The sequence below is a fragment of the Aegilops tauschii genome, chromosome 7 (genome assembly GCF_002575655.3).
Source record: "Aegilops tauschii subsp. strangulata cultivar AL8/78 chromosome 7, Aet v6.0, whole genome shotgun sequence".
Lineage (NCBI taxonomy): Eukaryota > Viridiplantae > Streptophyta > Magnoliopsida > Poales > Poaceae > Aegilops > Aegilops tauschii.
In genome coordinates, this window is record NC_053041.3 from 116028876 (window position 1) to 116046171 (window position 17296).

The window sequence follows — 17296 nt, forward strand, 5'->3', positions numbered from 1 at the left end:
CTTGATCTGCACTTCTCTATATTATATGATGTACTGAAGAACTTGAGCAAAAAAATTTGTATATGATGATTCTAAGAAAAGGGAAAAGGAGTATCAAGAACAGATTCACATGTCTGGCTGTTAGCCATTACAAACTTAAATTTATCTATTTCTGTATCTCACAAACTATCATAAATGAATAATAGTATTATAGTTCAGCTATTCCATGGAATAATGGGCTTAAGATTAATGAACCAACAGATGCCCTAATGGAAGTAATAACAACATGACAGCAAATAACCAACAAACATGATGGGCAGGCCAAATACTCATGTCACTTCCATTAGGGCATCATCTTCCTACAACTACTCATCTTCAGCAGCACAGGGTAATTCATGGTTTCAACTAACAGTTCTACTGCCTGTGTGTGTGCATGTACTAAATTAAATTAAATCAGTAGTAAACACTTGTGTGAGCTTTATGGTTGGTTGGTTGGTGCTTTTTACCTTGGTGGAATTACTGGCGGAGTGCTTTCTTTCGGACCGATGCTTCTGCTCCTTCTCCAGCAAGCACAGCAGCCTCTTGTTTGCTTCGTCGAGGGCTCTGTTCTCCTCAAACAGCAACTTAACCTTGAATGGAAACACGCAAGAAACTTCTAACCGTCAGAACCACGCTAGTTTCGCACAAATCTATTGACATTCACTGAGAAGGCGATAAAAGTCACAGGTGCAGAACATGTTTGCAGTTGCAAGGACAAGAGAGGTTCGGTATGTATCGTACCTCCTCCTCTGCTTTGTTCAGGTTGGTCTTGAGTATCTCCTTGTCCCTCTGCAGCGCTTGCACTTGTTCAGTAAGCTGCGCGTGAGTAAGTAAGATGAATGTTGGAGGATCAGTCAGGTTGGTTAAACAGCCGCACTGCACTAGTAATTACAAAGCAGCCACCGCAGTAGCACATAGGAGTATCATGCAAGCAAGCAGAGTGTTGAATGATGGTGACAGAGCTCTAGAGTTCACATGACACTTCCATTAGTTTGAATCTCCTTTAGCTAGTTTGAATCCATGGACTACCCTGTCAGATGACCTACACTGCCACGGTCGAGGGGAGGGAGGGAGGGAATGGGGAATGGTGGAGAGAGGGAGGAAGGAGGAAGGAGGAGAGGTACCTGGTCGCCGGAGGGGCCGGGGTCGGGGTCGGCGAAGGGGTCGCGGTCGGGGTCCAAGCTCGTCCGGGTCCTCGCTCGCCGCGGTCGAAGGAGAGCAGGGGCCGGTGGCGAAGGACGGCAGGGGCAGGCGGGATGGGCGCGTCGGGGCCGCGCTCGCCGGCTGCTGCAGGGGCCGGAGGAGGCCCTCGCTCGTAGGAGGGACGAGGAGAGGAGAGGAGCGGGCGGCGCGCGCTCGGCCGATCCCGTTCGGGGGGCGCGGGGGCGGCGGGGGTGGAGTCCCGCGGGGGTCGGGGCGGCGGCGTCGAGGCAGTGCAAGACCACAGCGGCGGACGACGTGCAAGCGCGGCGGACGGAGGGGGCGGAGCAAGGGGGCGGCGGCGTATGGTTGGGGTCAAGTGGGGGATCTGGCGAGGGAGGGAGGGAGGCCACAGTGCGAGGGGAACAAGTACGTCGATTCTAATGGCGCACCTCCCCCTGGTGCGCCATAAGTACGTCGATTCTAATGGCGCACCTCCCCCTGGTGCGCCATTAGAATTTTGTTTTACTTACTAGCCCAACTGGTCAGGTTATATTCCACCTAACCCTATCTCCATCAGAACACGCCCACTAGCCCGACTGGTCAGCACGCAGCACACCCACTAGGAGGTCCTGGGTTCGATTCCCAAGTTCCCCAATTTTTGTTTTTATGCATTTAAAATGCTGTTTGATATTTATTTGTGTTTAAATATGTTCAAACTTGTTTAAATCATAACAGTAATATTTTTTTATAAAAACAGTAATGATTTTTAAAAAATATCATGAAATTTGTTATTTGAAAATATAATCAAATTTGCTTTTTTTTGCAAATTTAGTTGCATTCATTTGTGACGGTGGAGCGGGCCGGGGAGGGTGCGGGGGGTCGTCGGCGACGGCCGGTGGAGCGGGGGAGGGTGCGGTGGGTCGTCAGCGACGGTGGAGTGGGGGAGGGTGCGGGCCGCGGATCGGCGGCGGCGGCCGGTGGAGCGGGGGAGGGTGCGGTGGGTCGTCGGCGGCGGTGGAGTGGGGGAGGGTGCGGGGGGTCGGCGGCGGCGGCCGGTGGAGCTGGGGAGATGGTGCGAGATCGAGTGTCCATGAAATTTAAAAACATTCATGAGTTCAAAAAGTGCCCATGAAACACAATCGAGAAATGAAGGCTACAATTTAAATACAATCGATCTTAGCTAGCTATCTGTTCACAATCTTCTTGCCCTTATTTTTCGTAAATGGAGTTCTTCTCTTGAACGGACGTCCTTTAGGTAGGGTGGTCCTGCTTCTTCTTGTGGTGTATGCTAATACTTCATCGTCGTCGTCATGTTCCATCTTCGGGTCGCCGTACTTGTCGAAGTCTTGCTCATTGGCGGCTCCATCCATTCCGATGATCTTCCTTTTGCCTCTCCTCACGACAACACGACTGGGCTTTGATGGGTCGGTAATGAAGAAGCATTGGTCCACTTGGGAAGCCAGTACCCATGGCTCATTTTTCGCGGTGACGTTCGCGCCTGCGGTCTTGGATTTGGCTTCGGGTATAACCATGGTGGTGAAATACCAGTATTCTTTTATGACGCTCTTGGCCCATCTGACACGGAACATCGGGGCCTTCTCTCCAGCGTAGCTCAGCTCCCAGATCTCCTCGATCCTTCCGTAGTATCTATCCTTGTCGTTACCGGTGTAGGATTCCATCGTTACCCCGGAGTTCTGATAACCATCGCTCTTCATGTCCTTGTCCTCGGTGTAGAATGTGTAGCCGTTGATATCGTACGCCTCATACGTCATCAGGTTGTGCTCGGCGCCCTGTGACAAGGCGAATATGAGTTGTTCTTCCGCGGAAGAATCCTCATGTAAAGGGTACGACAGAAGCTTCTGCTTGAACCAACGCATGAAACATGAGTTGTGCTCTTTGATTATATCTCCGTCTGTCCTCTGTTGGCCTCGGTCATTGTACGTCTTCTCAATAAACGTTTTGTGCTCTACCACCCAAGGATCGACCACGTCTATGTGTTGTAGCGTGACTAGGTTTGCTCTTTCAAAGTCGGCGAGTCGACCATTGAAGTCGACATGCATTTCGCGGCGACCCTCACGGTGACCCCATCCAGCGAGCCTGCCGAGGTGCCTGTTGACGGGCAGACCAACGGGGTTCTCGATGCCTAGATAATTCGTGCAGTAGGAGATGCACTCTTCGGTCAGAAATCCCATGCACCATAACGTCGAAGAATGCGGGAGGGAAGTACATCTCAAGCTCGCATAGTATCACCACGATCTCTTCCTGTAGCCTTCTGAGTTGCCTCACGCCAACCGACTTCCGAGAGATGACGTCGAAAAAGTTGCATAGGCCAAATAGCGTTTCACGGACGTGCGCGTCCATGATCCCACGGATTGCAACTGGAAGTATCTGCGTCATCAGCATGTGACAGTCGTGAGACTTCATCCCGCTGAACTTCTGCTTCACTGAGTCTAGGTATCTGCTTATCTTCCCCGCGTAACCGTAAGGAAGTTTTACTCCTACGAGGCAGGTGAAAAACTGATCGATCTCCTCCTGACTTAGAGTGAAGCACGCGGGAGGGAAGTCATTTCCGGTCTTCTTGGCCTTTTTGCCTTTGCGACGACTTTTCGTGTCCTGCTTCGCCTCATCATCATCATCGTTATTAGCGTGAAGCTCCTCCCTGATGCCCATTGATTTCAAGTCTGCCCTTGCTTTCGGCCCATCTTTGGTCCTCTCTGGCATGTTGAGCAGGGTACCAAGCATACTCTCGCACACGTTCTTCGTGATATGCATGACATCAAGGCTGTGAGGCACACGGTGGATCTTCCAGTACGGCAAGTCCCAAAAAACAGACCTCGTTTTCCATACCTTCAGCAGTGGCTCTGGCGCCTTTCGCTTCTTTCCCGGCTTTGGCGCCTTTTGCTTCTTTCCCGGCAGTGGGCAATCTTTCCAATTTTTCAACAGCTCGTCTATTTCCTCGCCGCTCCTCGTACGCGGGCGTCTTCGGGGTTCGGTTTCACCATCGAACAGATCCTTGCGTTTCCTCCACGAGTCATCGTCGCGAAGCCACCTTCGATGTCCCATGAACACGGTTTTCGAAGACCCGGGATCTCTATCTAGCTGGCGATACGTTGTGTCATCCATGCACCTGACACATCCAGAAAATTCTTGGACCACCTGCCCCGCGAGATATCCGAAACCGAGATAGTCGTGCACCGTCGTGAGCAGTGCGGCTCTCATAGGGAAATACTCTTTCTCTGCGGCATCCCATGTATTGGCTGGCGTTTTCCACAGCGTGTCTAGCTCCTCTTCCAGCAGCCCCAGATACAGATTGATGTCGTTCCCTGGTTGTTTCGGCCCTTCAATTAGCATACTCATGTGAATGTACTTCCTCTTCATGCACAACCAGGGGGGAAGGTTGTACATCCACACAAACACAGGCCAGGTGCTATGTGTGCTTCTCTGGCTGCCAAACGGATTGACTCCATCGGTGCTCGCGCCCAGCACGATGTTCCTTGGATCGTTCCCACATTCTGGGTGTTCGAAGTTCAACGCTTGCCACTGGCTCCCATCCTTAGGGTGACTCAGCATCTTGTCTTCTTGTATGGAGTGACGCCGCACATCGGACATATGGTAGACTCCGTGTGCTCGTCCCAATAAATGATGCAATTGTTCATGCACACATGGTATTTCACGTGCGGTAAATCCAGAGGACACACGATTTTCTTCGCCTCCTCGAAACTGGTCGGGCACTTGCTCCCCTTGGGAAGACGTTCGTGCCAGAATGACATGTTCTCGTCGAAGCATGCGTCGGTCATTTTGTGCTTTACCTTCATCTCCAGAGCCATGAGCGTTACTTTCAGGCGGGTATCCTCGGGCCTGCATCCTTCATACAATGGAGTAACCACGTCTATCTCCAGTTGATCCAGCTTGGCTTTCTCTCGGGCGGCAGCTCTTGCGTTATCCGTCTGCTTGAGAAGCAGCTCTTGAATATGAGGGTCCTGCACCTAGCCCATCGATGGTCCATCGTCGTCTGCTCCACCGGCATCTTCATCTTCATGATCATGCCCTTCGTCTGCTCCCGCATCTTCCTCATCATCATGTCCGGCATCTTCTACATGATGACTGTGTACAGCATCACCGTCGTGATCATGTCCTGGAGATTCTTCATCTTCTCGCCCGCCCGAGCCGCGGTGGTTGTCTTGCTGCCCATCCTCATTTCTTGCCCGACCCCCATGGACGACTTCATAGTCATCTTCATCACCTTGCCACCGATAGCCATCCATGAAACCACGCAAGAGCAGGTGGTCCCGCACCTGCCTGGAATCCGGGTCCGCAATAAGGCTCTTCAGCTTGCATCTTCGACACGGACATCTTATCTCCGTCTCGTTCTTTTCAAGCATCTCGGCCTTCGCGGAGCTCAAAAACCTATTCACGATGCCTTCGGTCATCATGCGGACCATAGTCACCTGCGGGATAGAGCAAAACGATATTTTAGAACCAAGAAAAAATTTGGCATGATTTTCCCTAAAAATAGGACCAAAAAGAATGCATAGTGCCAAAATTCTCGCTGAAACGGAAATGAATCAACATTCCGGCAAAATATTGGCAACTATCGCATTTCAAATACCGGTACATGCAAACACAAATATATATGCAACACCACAAACATATGCAACACCACAAACATACATAGATCTAGTTAGGACATAAAAAGTGCATGTGCACGTTGTTGGAGGGAGAACAACATAAAGATAGCTTCCCCCTTACTTACCTATCAAAAAAGGGGCTTTAACCACATAATTTGGATGAATTTATGGTGCAAATGAGGTGAGGAGGAGGAGGCAGCCGAGACAAGCTTGGAGGAGGGAGGAGAGAATGAAGTGGGGAAAATGAGTGGGTAGGTGTGGCTGTCCAAAATATCTAGCTCGTCCCAGGTTACTAATGGCGCACCACCACATAATGCGCCATTAGTAACCCTGGTTACTAATGGCGCACCTGCTGGTGGTGCGCCATTAGTAGTTTTGCAAAAAAAATACTAATGGCGCACGAGGGAGCAGTGCGCCATTACTAGCTTAAACTAGTAATGGCGCACTGCCCGAGGTGCGCCATTAGTAGTTTTGCAAAAAAAAAAAAAAATTGTAGTGGCGCAGTATGTTGCTGGTGCGCCATTATTAGTTAACTAGTAATGGCGCACTATGTCCTGGTACGCCATTAGTATGTCTGGCAAAATAAAAAAAATTGTTACTAATAGCGCACCGTGTGTCTGATGCGCCATTAGTGTATTTCACACTAATGGCGCACCAGCACATGGTGCGCCACTGCTACATAGCAATGGCGCACCACATGTCTGGTGCGCCATTAATGGTCATTTCATCTATAGCCTTTTTCCTAGTAGTGTTATAGTCAAGTTATTAAACTTAAAGGCAGTTGATTTGAGCAAAAATTAAGCAGCGTCTTCTCCCATGAACCGGTGTTTTCCTGCTCCTGATGAAATCACTTGGGCATCGTCGGATCATGTAGTTACACCATCAGACACTGGCACACATAGTGAGCATAAGACTGTGACGCGCTAATGTTCAAATGAAAAATGTTCAGAAAGCACACTCGGATACGTGCATCTAGTTTATTTTCGTGAATTCAACAGTAATGGATATGTATGCTCTGCTCGAAGGTACTTCATTCGGTGATTGAGAATGTATGTTGTGGCACTACTTTGTTGTCTTAGATCTTTGATCTAATGCATGCCCTTTTTTGTTTCTCATCAGTAGTTAATGTACCATAGTAGATGGCATAAAACTAATTTGACTAAAACCCTCACTAAAAATATAATCACAATTCCCCGCGTAATGAGCGGGCATTGCCCTAGTACAGTACCTATTTCTCCTCTGTCCTGGTTATACGAGACTCGTTCAAATCTGCAGTTATACTCTTTCTGACATGATGAAATTTGCCCTAAAGAAATTAACAAAACACTAGTAAACAATAGCCCATTGGTACTTAGCAGGAAAAAAGGAAGTAGAGGAAAAAGATCAAGATCAAGAGGACTATCTCTCGTAAGAAATTTGTTACAAACGATTTATCAGCAGTATTCTTTGAACTGAAGAACAGCTGATTCGCGTATTGAATCCTCATGTTTGGAATGTTGACTCTTGAGAAATAATCATGAAGAACAATCTAGGATTCCAAATTTCCATGCATTTCATGACAAAGACACCACAATCATTCCTAAGAATCAAATAAGGTATAACTGAATAACATCGATACAAGAAAATATATTTTACAAATGACATGCAATGAACATTAAATAAACCTAATTCTAGATAGCACCACCCATTTCCTTGTCTTGGCATAGCAAGATAGACATTTCTGAAATTATCAAAACTATACTCTCGAGTCTCGATCAACTAACTCTTTCCACAAATGCTTGAACTTACCAACCTAAATTACAACACATCAGCATGCACATGACTAAACATTGAAGGTGAACATACTCCAATGAAAGAACTACAGGACGAATAAAGAGGATGATTTGCAAATATAATTACTTACAAGCAACTCGCTGGCCACAACTTGGTAACAAGACTTCTTACGGAACAAGGAATCCATAAATGGAAATAAATGGTTTCGTAGGTCGACAACAAATAAAAACTACTGCTTACAGTGGCATATAGGAAAAAAGGCTGCAGCAGAAAAAATATTTGTAAGAATAATTTCGTATATTACAGAGATAAAAGAGATGAGAACTAGGACGAAGAGCAATAACAAAATATCATACCAGTTCGCATGCATCAATTTTCTTCGCTAGACTCGCACCTTTAAAAGCATTTTGTATGAGTTCACACCGATTTTGTCATGTATATATCTGAAAACAGATGGAGCTTGAAATGAAGACGAAAATTACCCAATATAAGAAGAAGTAATGTTTTTTCAGAAACTGATGGATGGCAATCATCAAAGAATTTCATTCAGAAAACAGGATTCATAAAGTTATTGACATGATCCCCTGGCATCAGTGGCTGACCAAGAGAGAGGTAGGAGCAGTGGACTTTGCGACATATAATAACAATCATGCTGCTCACATAAAGATAGCTTACTAGTATAAATAAAATGCTGCAAAATATATCTCTTTTGTTGGAATAAGCCACGGCGTCTGGTGCAGTCGGGCTTGTCGGGCGCGTCAGGTGTGCGCGGGACGTGCGGGACGCACTGGTGCGGTCGGGCGCGTCGGGCTGTCAGGTGCGCGCGGGACGTGCGGGATGCAGCGGAAGCGTGGCGGTTTGAAGCCGCGGTGCTGTGCGAAGCAGCATAGCCGTGAGAAACGACCGGAGGCGCAAGGGGCTAGAGCGCTGGACGAACCAGTTGGAGGCTTGAGCTGTGGCGTAGGATCAGGTGAGTCTGTTAGTTTGTTAGTACCTAGCTACGTATGTGTGCTTTGCATGGCATCCAGGTCCTGTGGCCTGGCCGTTAGGAGGATGCTGGCCACGCACTGGGTGTGGGCATGCATGCACGTAGGTAGTTGGAGTGGTGGCCGAGTGTGGCGGCCGTTTAGGGCGTGCGTGATGGCTGGCTAGTGCGTGTGAGTCCTTTGTATATATATGCACATTGAGTAATGAGGAGGAGGGCCGAGGGAGAAAAGATGTAGCCACGGTGGTCACCAAGGTAGAAATCCTTCTCGGCAAAGCTAGTAGCATTTCTTCCTTGGTGCCTGTCTGTGTGCGTGTGTTGTGTCATTGTCCTCTGTGTTCTTGAGAGAAACTTTGAGATGCGAGAGTTGTGCGAGGTAGCTCAAGCTAGAAGAAGAAGTGGCGCTGTGAGGAGGCGGCGCCAACATATTTTGCATAATGGAGAATCATAAGAAAAATAAGTAAGATAGAGAACAGGAAATAACATATATATATATATATATATATATATATATATATATATATATATATATATATATATATATATATATATATATATATATATACCACTAATATCTTTCGCTCCTTGCAAGTCTGCAAAACACTGCATAATACATCCTCTCAAGAGCAGAGACTCGAAATTGATTTGTTTCAGTGACAGAAAGATGATTGGATTAGAGGTGGTTGCTTTCCTCTAAAAGAACTGATGCTGCCCTTGATTATATAATGAATATTGGACGTGGGCTTATAACCGAAAAGAGCGATTGATATGAGGCTTTGCACGATTAATAATGCTATTTATTGCGTCATCGAGTTTTTTACACAACTGACTACTACTCATGATGAAATTCCTTTATTTTTCCGACAAATGGTTTCTCCGCCTGCAGGGGAGGCATGCGGCGCGGGGCTGGAGACGGACGTCAGGCGGAGACACCCCATGGGGAAAAGAGGTCGGCCCTCCGCATAACGATGACAGATGGCTGCCTAGCTATAACTTAGCTAATCCGCAAGTATCCTGGTACATGTTCGTTCCCTGCCATGCCGTTCGCTAATTATGCTGCTTGACAGCCGTCACATACTCATCCTGTTGCCACGATGACAACATGCATATGCAGGTGGATCAAGATTCAAGACTGAACCAACGAACATGCTTACTGCAGAAAAGCTGTGGATCTTCACATAGTGACGACATGATGTAGTAAGGAAGGTAGGCATGTGTCCTAAAAGAAAAGGGAAGGTAGGCATGTAATATATTTCAGTGAGATTTGGTCATATGGAAAATGAATATCTCATTGGATTACTAATATAAGAACTCACTACTAGAAATCCCCATATTTCCGACGGTGAAATCTAATAGCCGACGGGCCGTCGGTTATTACAGTAATAGCCGGCAGTAGTGTCAATGGCCGACGGTTATTGTCAACTCACAAATATTACTACTAATAGCCGACGGTATATTAGATTGCCCGACGGTGAAAATCCAACTCCCAGGTTTCTAGTATAATGGCCGACGGTTCATTGTAATGTCCGACGGTTTTTACTACACCCTCGGGGATTACATGTAATGCCCGACGGTGAAAATCTAACACTCGGGTATCTAGTTTAATGCCCGACGGTTCTTACTACACCCTCGGGGATTACATGTAATGCCCGACGGTAAAATTTAATGGCCGAAGGTGAAAACCAAGCTCTCGCCTATGAGCGAAAATGGCCGACGGTACATGTGTGACTCTCGGTTATTTGAGAAAATACCTGACGGGGAATAGCAATAAACGACGGTTAACTTCCACTCTCGTTGATATGTTTCAATGGACAACGTCATTAAACATGTGGAACAACTGTTGTTGTATTCCAGATAATTTCTAATAAGAAAATTTCCAAGATTAAGATCTAGCATTGCTATTGTGTCTGCATTATGTTTTTTCGTACATATGATGCTTAAAAAATTGGCAGTAAACAACTGAAATAGGATGGTTAAAATATGTACACTTACAAAGCACCATAATTAAGGAAAGAGCTCTTGAGACTCAAGATGAAGTTGTTGTCCTTGTGATGACAATGTCAAAGTGTAGGTTGAATTTTCATCGTGTGGCACATGAAGTCTCTCCGTGTAGTGTATTGCATGCCCATGCTCAGCAGTGGCAGCTGGCTCATGACGCTCGCGGTCCTGGTAGTATTGGTTGTCAGCCAACTGTTGAGAGGCGTGCGCTGCAATCTTTCAATATGCTCGGCTAGTTCATGCTCTGGAGGTGGTTTGCTCCTTCCTGTGCTTCCAAGGTTGATGCGGAGGCGAACACGGAGTGGGGAAAGATGGAGGTTTAGATTGAGATAGAGATCATATCTTGCGGTTACTTTGGAGCAGCTACGATGTCTGCTATGGTGATTGTAGGCCCGGCTCCACCATACCACCACATCTACTGGCCAGACCAAGGAAGTAAAAAGGTGACATTGCTTCTTCTCTAAGGAATTTGCTACATGGAGTCATGGAGGCCTTGCCGTCCCTGAGTGGTGTCGTCTCCCACGATGGTGAGGCAATGCCCGTACAATATTAGACCTGACCCTGTTTTTCATCATTGTTCTATGGTCCTCTTTGTAAGATCTAGTACTAATTAATATCAAGAATTATAACAAGTACGAGTCATGTATTTCAAAATTTTAAAAAAAGAAGTCATGCTATGCGTACGATCCTATACGTGCATATGATCCTTATTCGAAGAAGTGTGGTCATTCTTTTTCCTCGCGGCCAAGCAAAAAGGAAGCATCGCTCCTTTTGCAAGGAGTCTGCCACATGGCGTCACGAAGGTCTTGCCGTCCTAGGCGTTGTCGTCCCTTGTGACGGTGAGGCTATGCCAATATAATATTGGACTCGCTTGCATTTTTCATCACTGCTCTATGGTCCTCTCTTTGTAAACAACTGCAGATGTGTCATCAAGTACTAATTAATATCATGAATTACAACAAACATGAGTTCCATATTTCAAAATGAAAATTGAGTCATGTTATACGTACGATTGTCTACGTACGATCCTTGCCCGAGACAACATATCTAACAGTTTGGGGGTGGAACCAAATACAACACACCAATGCATGGATCATCCATAGTACATGGATCATTACTAAGAAACTTCATATTTGCATAGTTTGGATCAAAAAAATAAAGAAATTGGAGTATGTGACAAACCTAAGAATAGAAACATGGTTTTTTTTAAGAAAAAATCGTTCATAAAATTTCGAATATAATGGTTTTGAAAAAAACATATTAGCATTTTTAGGGGCAAAAAGAGTAGCTGAAAATAATTATTTGGCATCTTAAGATTTGGAGCTAGGACTACGGTGGCTTTACAATGCGAAGGCCCGTCTACATTTCAGGTCAAAGAAACTGCCTGCACGACTCAAAAAAGAATGGAAAAAGAAACTGCCTGCAAGCACTTCACATGGCGGGCCTGGCATCTGCAATTGAGTTCGTGAGATTATTCGTAAAAAAAAGGAGTTCGTGAGATTGGGAAGCTAAAATATTAGCAACACCCGCGCAGGAGCTGGAAATTTTGGAATCACGCGGGCTTTCCTTAGCCACTCGTCCCCTGCCCTGCCTTATCGTGCCACTCTCCGTTTCCTCCGCCTCAACCATCCAAGCGCTGCCTCTCCCAGATCCGCCTCTGCCTTGACCTGCCCCCTCAGCACCGCCGCTGCCTACTTCCCCTAGTCTTGCAGTCGCTCTAGAACCACCCCTCCTTGATTCGCCTCATCCTTGGCTAAGGATGGCCTCTCCCTTGAGCTTTGTGTGCACTGACATACTCGTCGCGCAGAGCATGTTCTTCGCCGCCAAGTTCTCCGACCGCTGGTCCACATGGCGGTGTGCGTCGAGGCTCTGCGCCTCATGTGCTGCAAGGATTTTCGTCGGAGGCTGATAAGGAAGGTTGTGGGCAAGGTTCTTGTCATTTAAAGGTATGACCTCTTTCTTTTCCTTCACCGGAATTAGACACGGTGGTACCTTCCCCTCGTTGGCACTGGGCCGGTGAGGACATGTGCCCTCTATCGCAGCAGAGCGGCGTCAGACACAGCCACACCCCGGCCGCCCAGCCTTACATTAATGTTCCATCTTATATTTCACTCAACGTACTAAAGCAACACCAAATGTACTAAATACCTACTGTATCTATATACACCTAGATTAAGGGGCGTTCTCTCTAATTTACTTATCTGTAAGTTCCCCAAAATAATTGTCTGTGAATTTCTATTAGAAACACTTGGTCTAAAATATTATGATATGTAGAAACAGACATAAACCAGTTTCTTTTGATGTTGTTCTTCAGGCTTCAAGCTATCTCTATTAACATAAGAATTGAGGTTTGGAGGAAGAAACGAGATAAGCTAAAATGGTTTGGACATAAGATGTATTTCTCTCAGAACATCATGCTTCATTCACTTGGATTGTTGGTAAGAATATATCCACGTTGTGAGGTTTTGCTGACTACAGTTTGTAGCTGTCAAATCTTTCCTTAATCTCCAGAAATTCATTCTGTATGCTTCTTTAGGTTACTGCCATTACTACCAACGGATTGGGGGCATGCGCGCCAACCGCCAAGTAACGCCTTCAAGACTAGTTCATGAGAATTGGCACTACTGTTGCGTGAAGAGCATTCAATCTACTCTTTACACATCTAGTTATTACCTCTTCAGAATAACAATACATTGTATTCTTATGTGTTCAATATTCTGTCTGGACAAGTCTCTGGCTGCTGAGTAAAGATTACAAAGCGCTGGGATGATGAGGTATTAATGGGGGACAAGGGCGAGCACACTTGTTGAGAGCCTATATTCAACCTGCAGTTGTATACTGGTGATGACATGGCAATTACTTTATTTTCTTAACCAGAAAATATGGTATAAAGAATGTGGATGTCATTATGTACACAGGTATACATCTTTTGCTTATGTTAGTATGGCCTTTCCTGAAAGAGTTTTTTTAATAGTGTTAATCAAACAGTGTGCTATTGCATGTTGAGAACTCTTGTTTCCTGAGATATGTTGCCACCTTTTACGCCTTAGCATACACGTCTATGTAATCCTGATTCTCTATGAAGTAAAACTAATGGTTTATAAAACAGAGAGCATCAAGTTCTTCAAGCAATGTGGTCTCTTTTTAGTGTCACACATCCCCTCAAATGATGTGTGGGCATTATATATACAGATCACTGTACTTTATGTATTTCTTCTATTCCTGTCCCAAATTTTATATCAGATTAGAAGACTTTTTCCCTGCAAAGAAAAATAGGATTATAAGACTTCTGTGCTTTGGAATAAGGCGTTTGTTAAATTCTTACATGCATCTCGTTCAGATTATAGTAGTCTACTAGTGTTGTGGTCTTAAACTAGGACTTATGTGCTGTGTGAATCTGCTTGTCAAAATATAAGTCCAGTAGCGGTGGACTTCTGTATATTCTCATCATTACATCTAACTAGTTTCATTTTTATAATTGTGTGACTTGTCTGACTTATCTTGCCATCTCCATCAGATTATTTTCATATTTTGTTGTTTCTTGTGATTCCCGTTTTCATGTTTCTCACAAGTAGTTTCATAATTTGTAGATAATGGGAAGCAATCATAGAGGTGATCTTAATGATGAGAGTGATATCTATGGTGACAAGCAGACTTCAAAGTAATTCAACCAAGTGAAGTTCTCAAGTTGGAATGTTGATGCTGTTTGATGTTTCTGGACCATTTGTCTTAGGAAAAATGTATAGAACATTATGTTCTAGTCACTATTTTATTTTTCATTTTGATGGATCATTAAGGTTTAGTGTGATTTGGATACTACTCTTGGTGTACTTGGGATACATTATGAGATTGTGCTAAATATAATTTGTTTTTGTCATTTGGGTTTTGAAATGCATGCAGTTCTAAAATAATCTTTAGATTGTGAAATTTCACCTTGTTCAACAAAGTAGAAATGCAAGTTTATACCATGCTTCGGTAAGTGTAAGAATATGCATGACTAAATTGATAACCTAATTTGCCACACCTCTCGGCTATAGCCTTCCCCGTGGGTCATTATGTGCACTGTCAACCACTATTAATACCGACGGTGTTAGGCACCCTCTTGGTTATAACTAAACTCGATGGGATAGATATACCATCAACCTTTGTCACTACTGACGGGAGAAAACAACCGTCGGCAAATACATTATGGACGGGTCACGGTCGGCTATATGCATGTCTCAACATGGTGAGGCGACTGTAGGCCAAGATATGGCCGATGACTCACCGTCGGCTTGTCACGGTGGGCAAAGACAAAGGCCGACAGTACCGTCGGCTATTGTAGTAATGGCCGACCAAGCATCACCGACGGTGCACCGTCGGGTATGATCATAATCGACGATGAACATAAATAACCGACGGGAATTCAACCCTCGGTTATATTGTGATATCTAGTAGTGACTACATAGTTGTAAATATTTATTGAATATAAGTAGCATGCATGGTTGCATTTTGTAGTAGGCATTTTCACATGCATTGTGCATATTAAAGGTGGCACGGTTACATACTGAGAGAAGTATATTTTATGGTTCATGGTTCTACAAACTGAACAGGCGCTAGAAAAAATTCCTAAGAAACGAATAATCCAAAATCCTATGGAAATCCTTTGAACCAAAGAGAGGCCTGCCCTTACAGTTATGTAACTAAACAATATGGCAATTATCGTTGTTCTGGTCTGGAAGTTAAACGCCGCAACCATCTAAATTAGATCATAGACCATTACGGGAGTAACACAAATCTGGCCTGCTCTTCACATTTTTCATGAACTAGCACCCATGCCCATGCATGCAACAGGGGTGAAAAATTAAGGAACACTTGAATCTAACCTATCACATTTTTAAAATGTTTGTGTTTCAAAAATTATTCAGGACTTTAAAAAATTGCATTTATAAAATTTGTTTAGGATTTCAAAAAATGCTCTTGTTATCAAATTTGTTCACAGTTTCATAAAATTGTTCGTGTTTAAAAAATGTTCAGGGATTTCAAAAAACGTTCTCGTTTCAAAATGTGTTCACATTTTTTTTAAATGTTCATGTTTCAAAAATGTTTGCTTATTCAACATTTTTGTTCGCAATTTCAACAAATATTCCCATGTTTCAAATTTTGTTCGCATTTCCAGAAAAGCATATAATACAAATTTGTTTGCACTTTTAAAAAAAGTTCGTGTTTTTACTTAATCGGTGCTGAATTTAAAAAATGTTCCTGTTTTTCATTTTTGTTAAAAAATTCAAAAGTGTTCGTGATCTCGGAAAATACCCAAAAATTTCAAATAATGTTCATGTTTCTCGTAATTTGTTCGTCTTTCAGAAAATGTTAATTTTTAAAAAAATTGTTCGCGTTTTTGGAAACTGATTGGGATTTGCAAATTTTGTTCGTGTTTCATTTTTAAATTGGAATATCAAAACATCTTCAATTTTCCTAAAAAATGCGGCATTTCAAAACTGCTTGCAATTTTCAAGAAATGTTTTTCAAATCTCAACGCTGCTGTGTGTTCTTATAGTGTTTTGCACCTGGATGTTCAGTTGGTGCTGTGTCGTGTGGTGGTCAATGGCTCGCGGTTTGCATGTGAGGTAGGGGTATCGATTCCTGTGTCGCGCAATAGGAAACGAAACAACTAGCGGGTTGGTGGGCTGGCCCAGCCGTGCGTTGAGCTCTTGTATGACACAAAATGTGTCATATAGGAGGTCCCAACCGCCACTGACACATCCTTTGTCATTTTAGATCGGCTCTTGCTTGCTGATTCCCATACGGCTTTGCTTGATATTCCAAATTACATAGAAACATATATAAATTGGTATAACTCGGTGTTGGGAGCGAGGTGGGATTATTCAGTAAAAATCTTCATACGTTAACTCTCTTTTCTTTACTTCAAAAAATATCTCGATTAGACACAAGCGTAGCATAGATGATTTTTTTTAGGGGTAGCACAGATGCCAATTTATTAGCATCCTTTTTGGCCGGAGTGCTGCTACAAATTAGCCAGTTGATCTTACAAAAAGATCAACCGCCTGACTAGATGTCTGATGTAGTGTGTGTGGCCGTTCGATCGCCTGCTCACAACAATGCAACACGCTGCGTTTTCCACCTCCGGCTGGGAGTGCTCGTCTTCCCCCTCAACCTCACTCGTCTGAGCAGCAGCTCCTTAGGAGCGCTGACCGCTGGAGTATCGATTCTTGGTCATAGCGATGCTCCATTGAAGCACCTCCACGGTCCGGCAATGCTCCATTGAAACACTGACGGCTCGATGATGTTTCATCGCAACAGCGGCGGCCCTCGGTGTGATGCTCCATTGGAACATCGGTAGCTCCAATGATGCTTTGTCACAACACCGATGTTCCGGCGATGCTCCATTGTAGCACCGGCGTTGGAGCACTGACACCAGCGAGCATTGCCATGGATGCTGCATTGCAGCACCGTCCCCGAGCAGCAGCGCCATGGATGATGTGTTGCATCACCATCACCGGCGAGCAGCACCATGGATGCTCCGTTGCGGCACCGTCACGAACCTCCCCCAATGTCAGGCACGGATGTTGCGTTGTGATGTAGCGTCTCCGCAGCGCCGGGTGCAGGGGAGGGGAAAGCTACGGGGCAGGGGAGGGGAGAGGGCAGGGTTCTTGGTGCTTCAGTCGTACAGGGAAGTGTGTGAGAATAGAGAAAAGGGATGGGCTCGATCAGGAAGAAGAGAAGAGGATACGGGAGGCGTCGCGGGACC

General features: G+C 45.0%; 1 long non-coding RNA gene across 1 annotated transcript; it reads left to right on the forward strand.

Moving 5' to 3' along the window:
• Window positions 1-12084: 12084 nt before the first annotated feature.
• LOC109772516 (uncharacterized) lies at window positions 12085-14422 on the forward strand. Its single transcript, XR_002235122.4, has 4 exons — window positions 12085-12491; window positions 12860-12983; window positions 13082-13463; window positions 14136-14422. It is a non-coding gene; the product is annotated as an uncharacterized lncRNA (long non-coding RNA).
• The last annotated feature ends 2874 nt before the right edge of the window (window positions 14423-17296 follow it).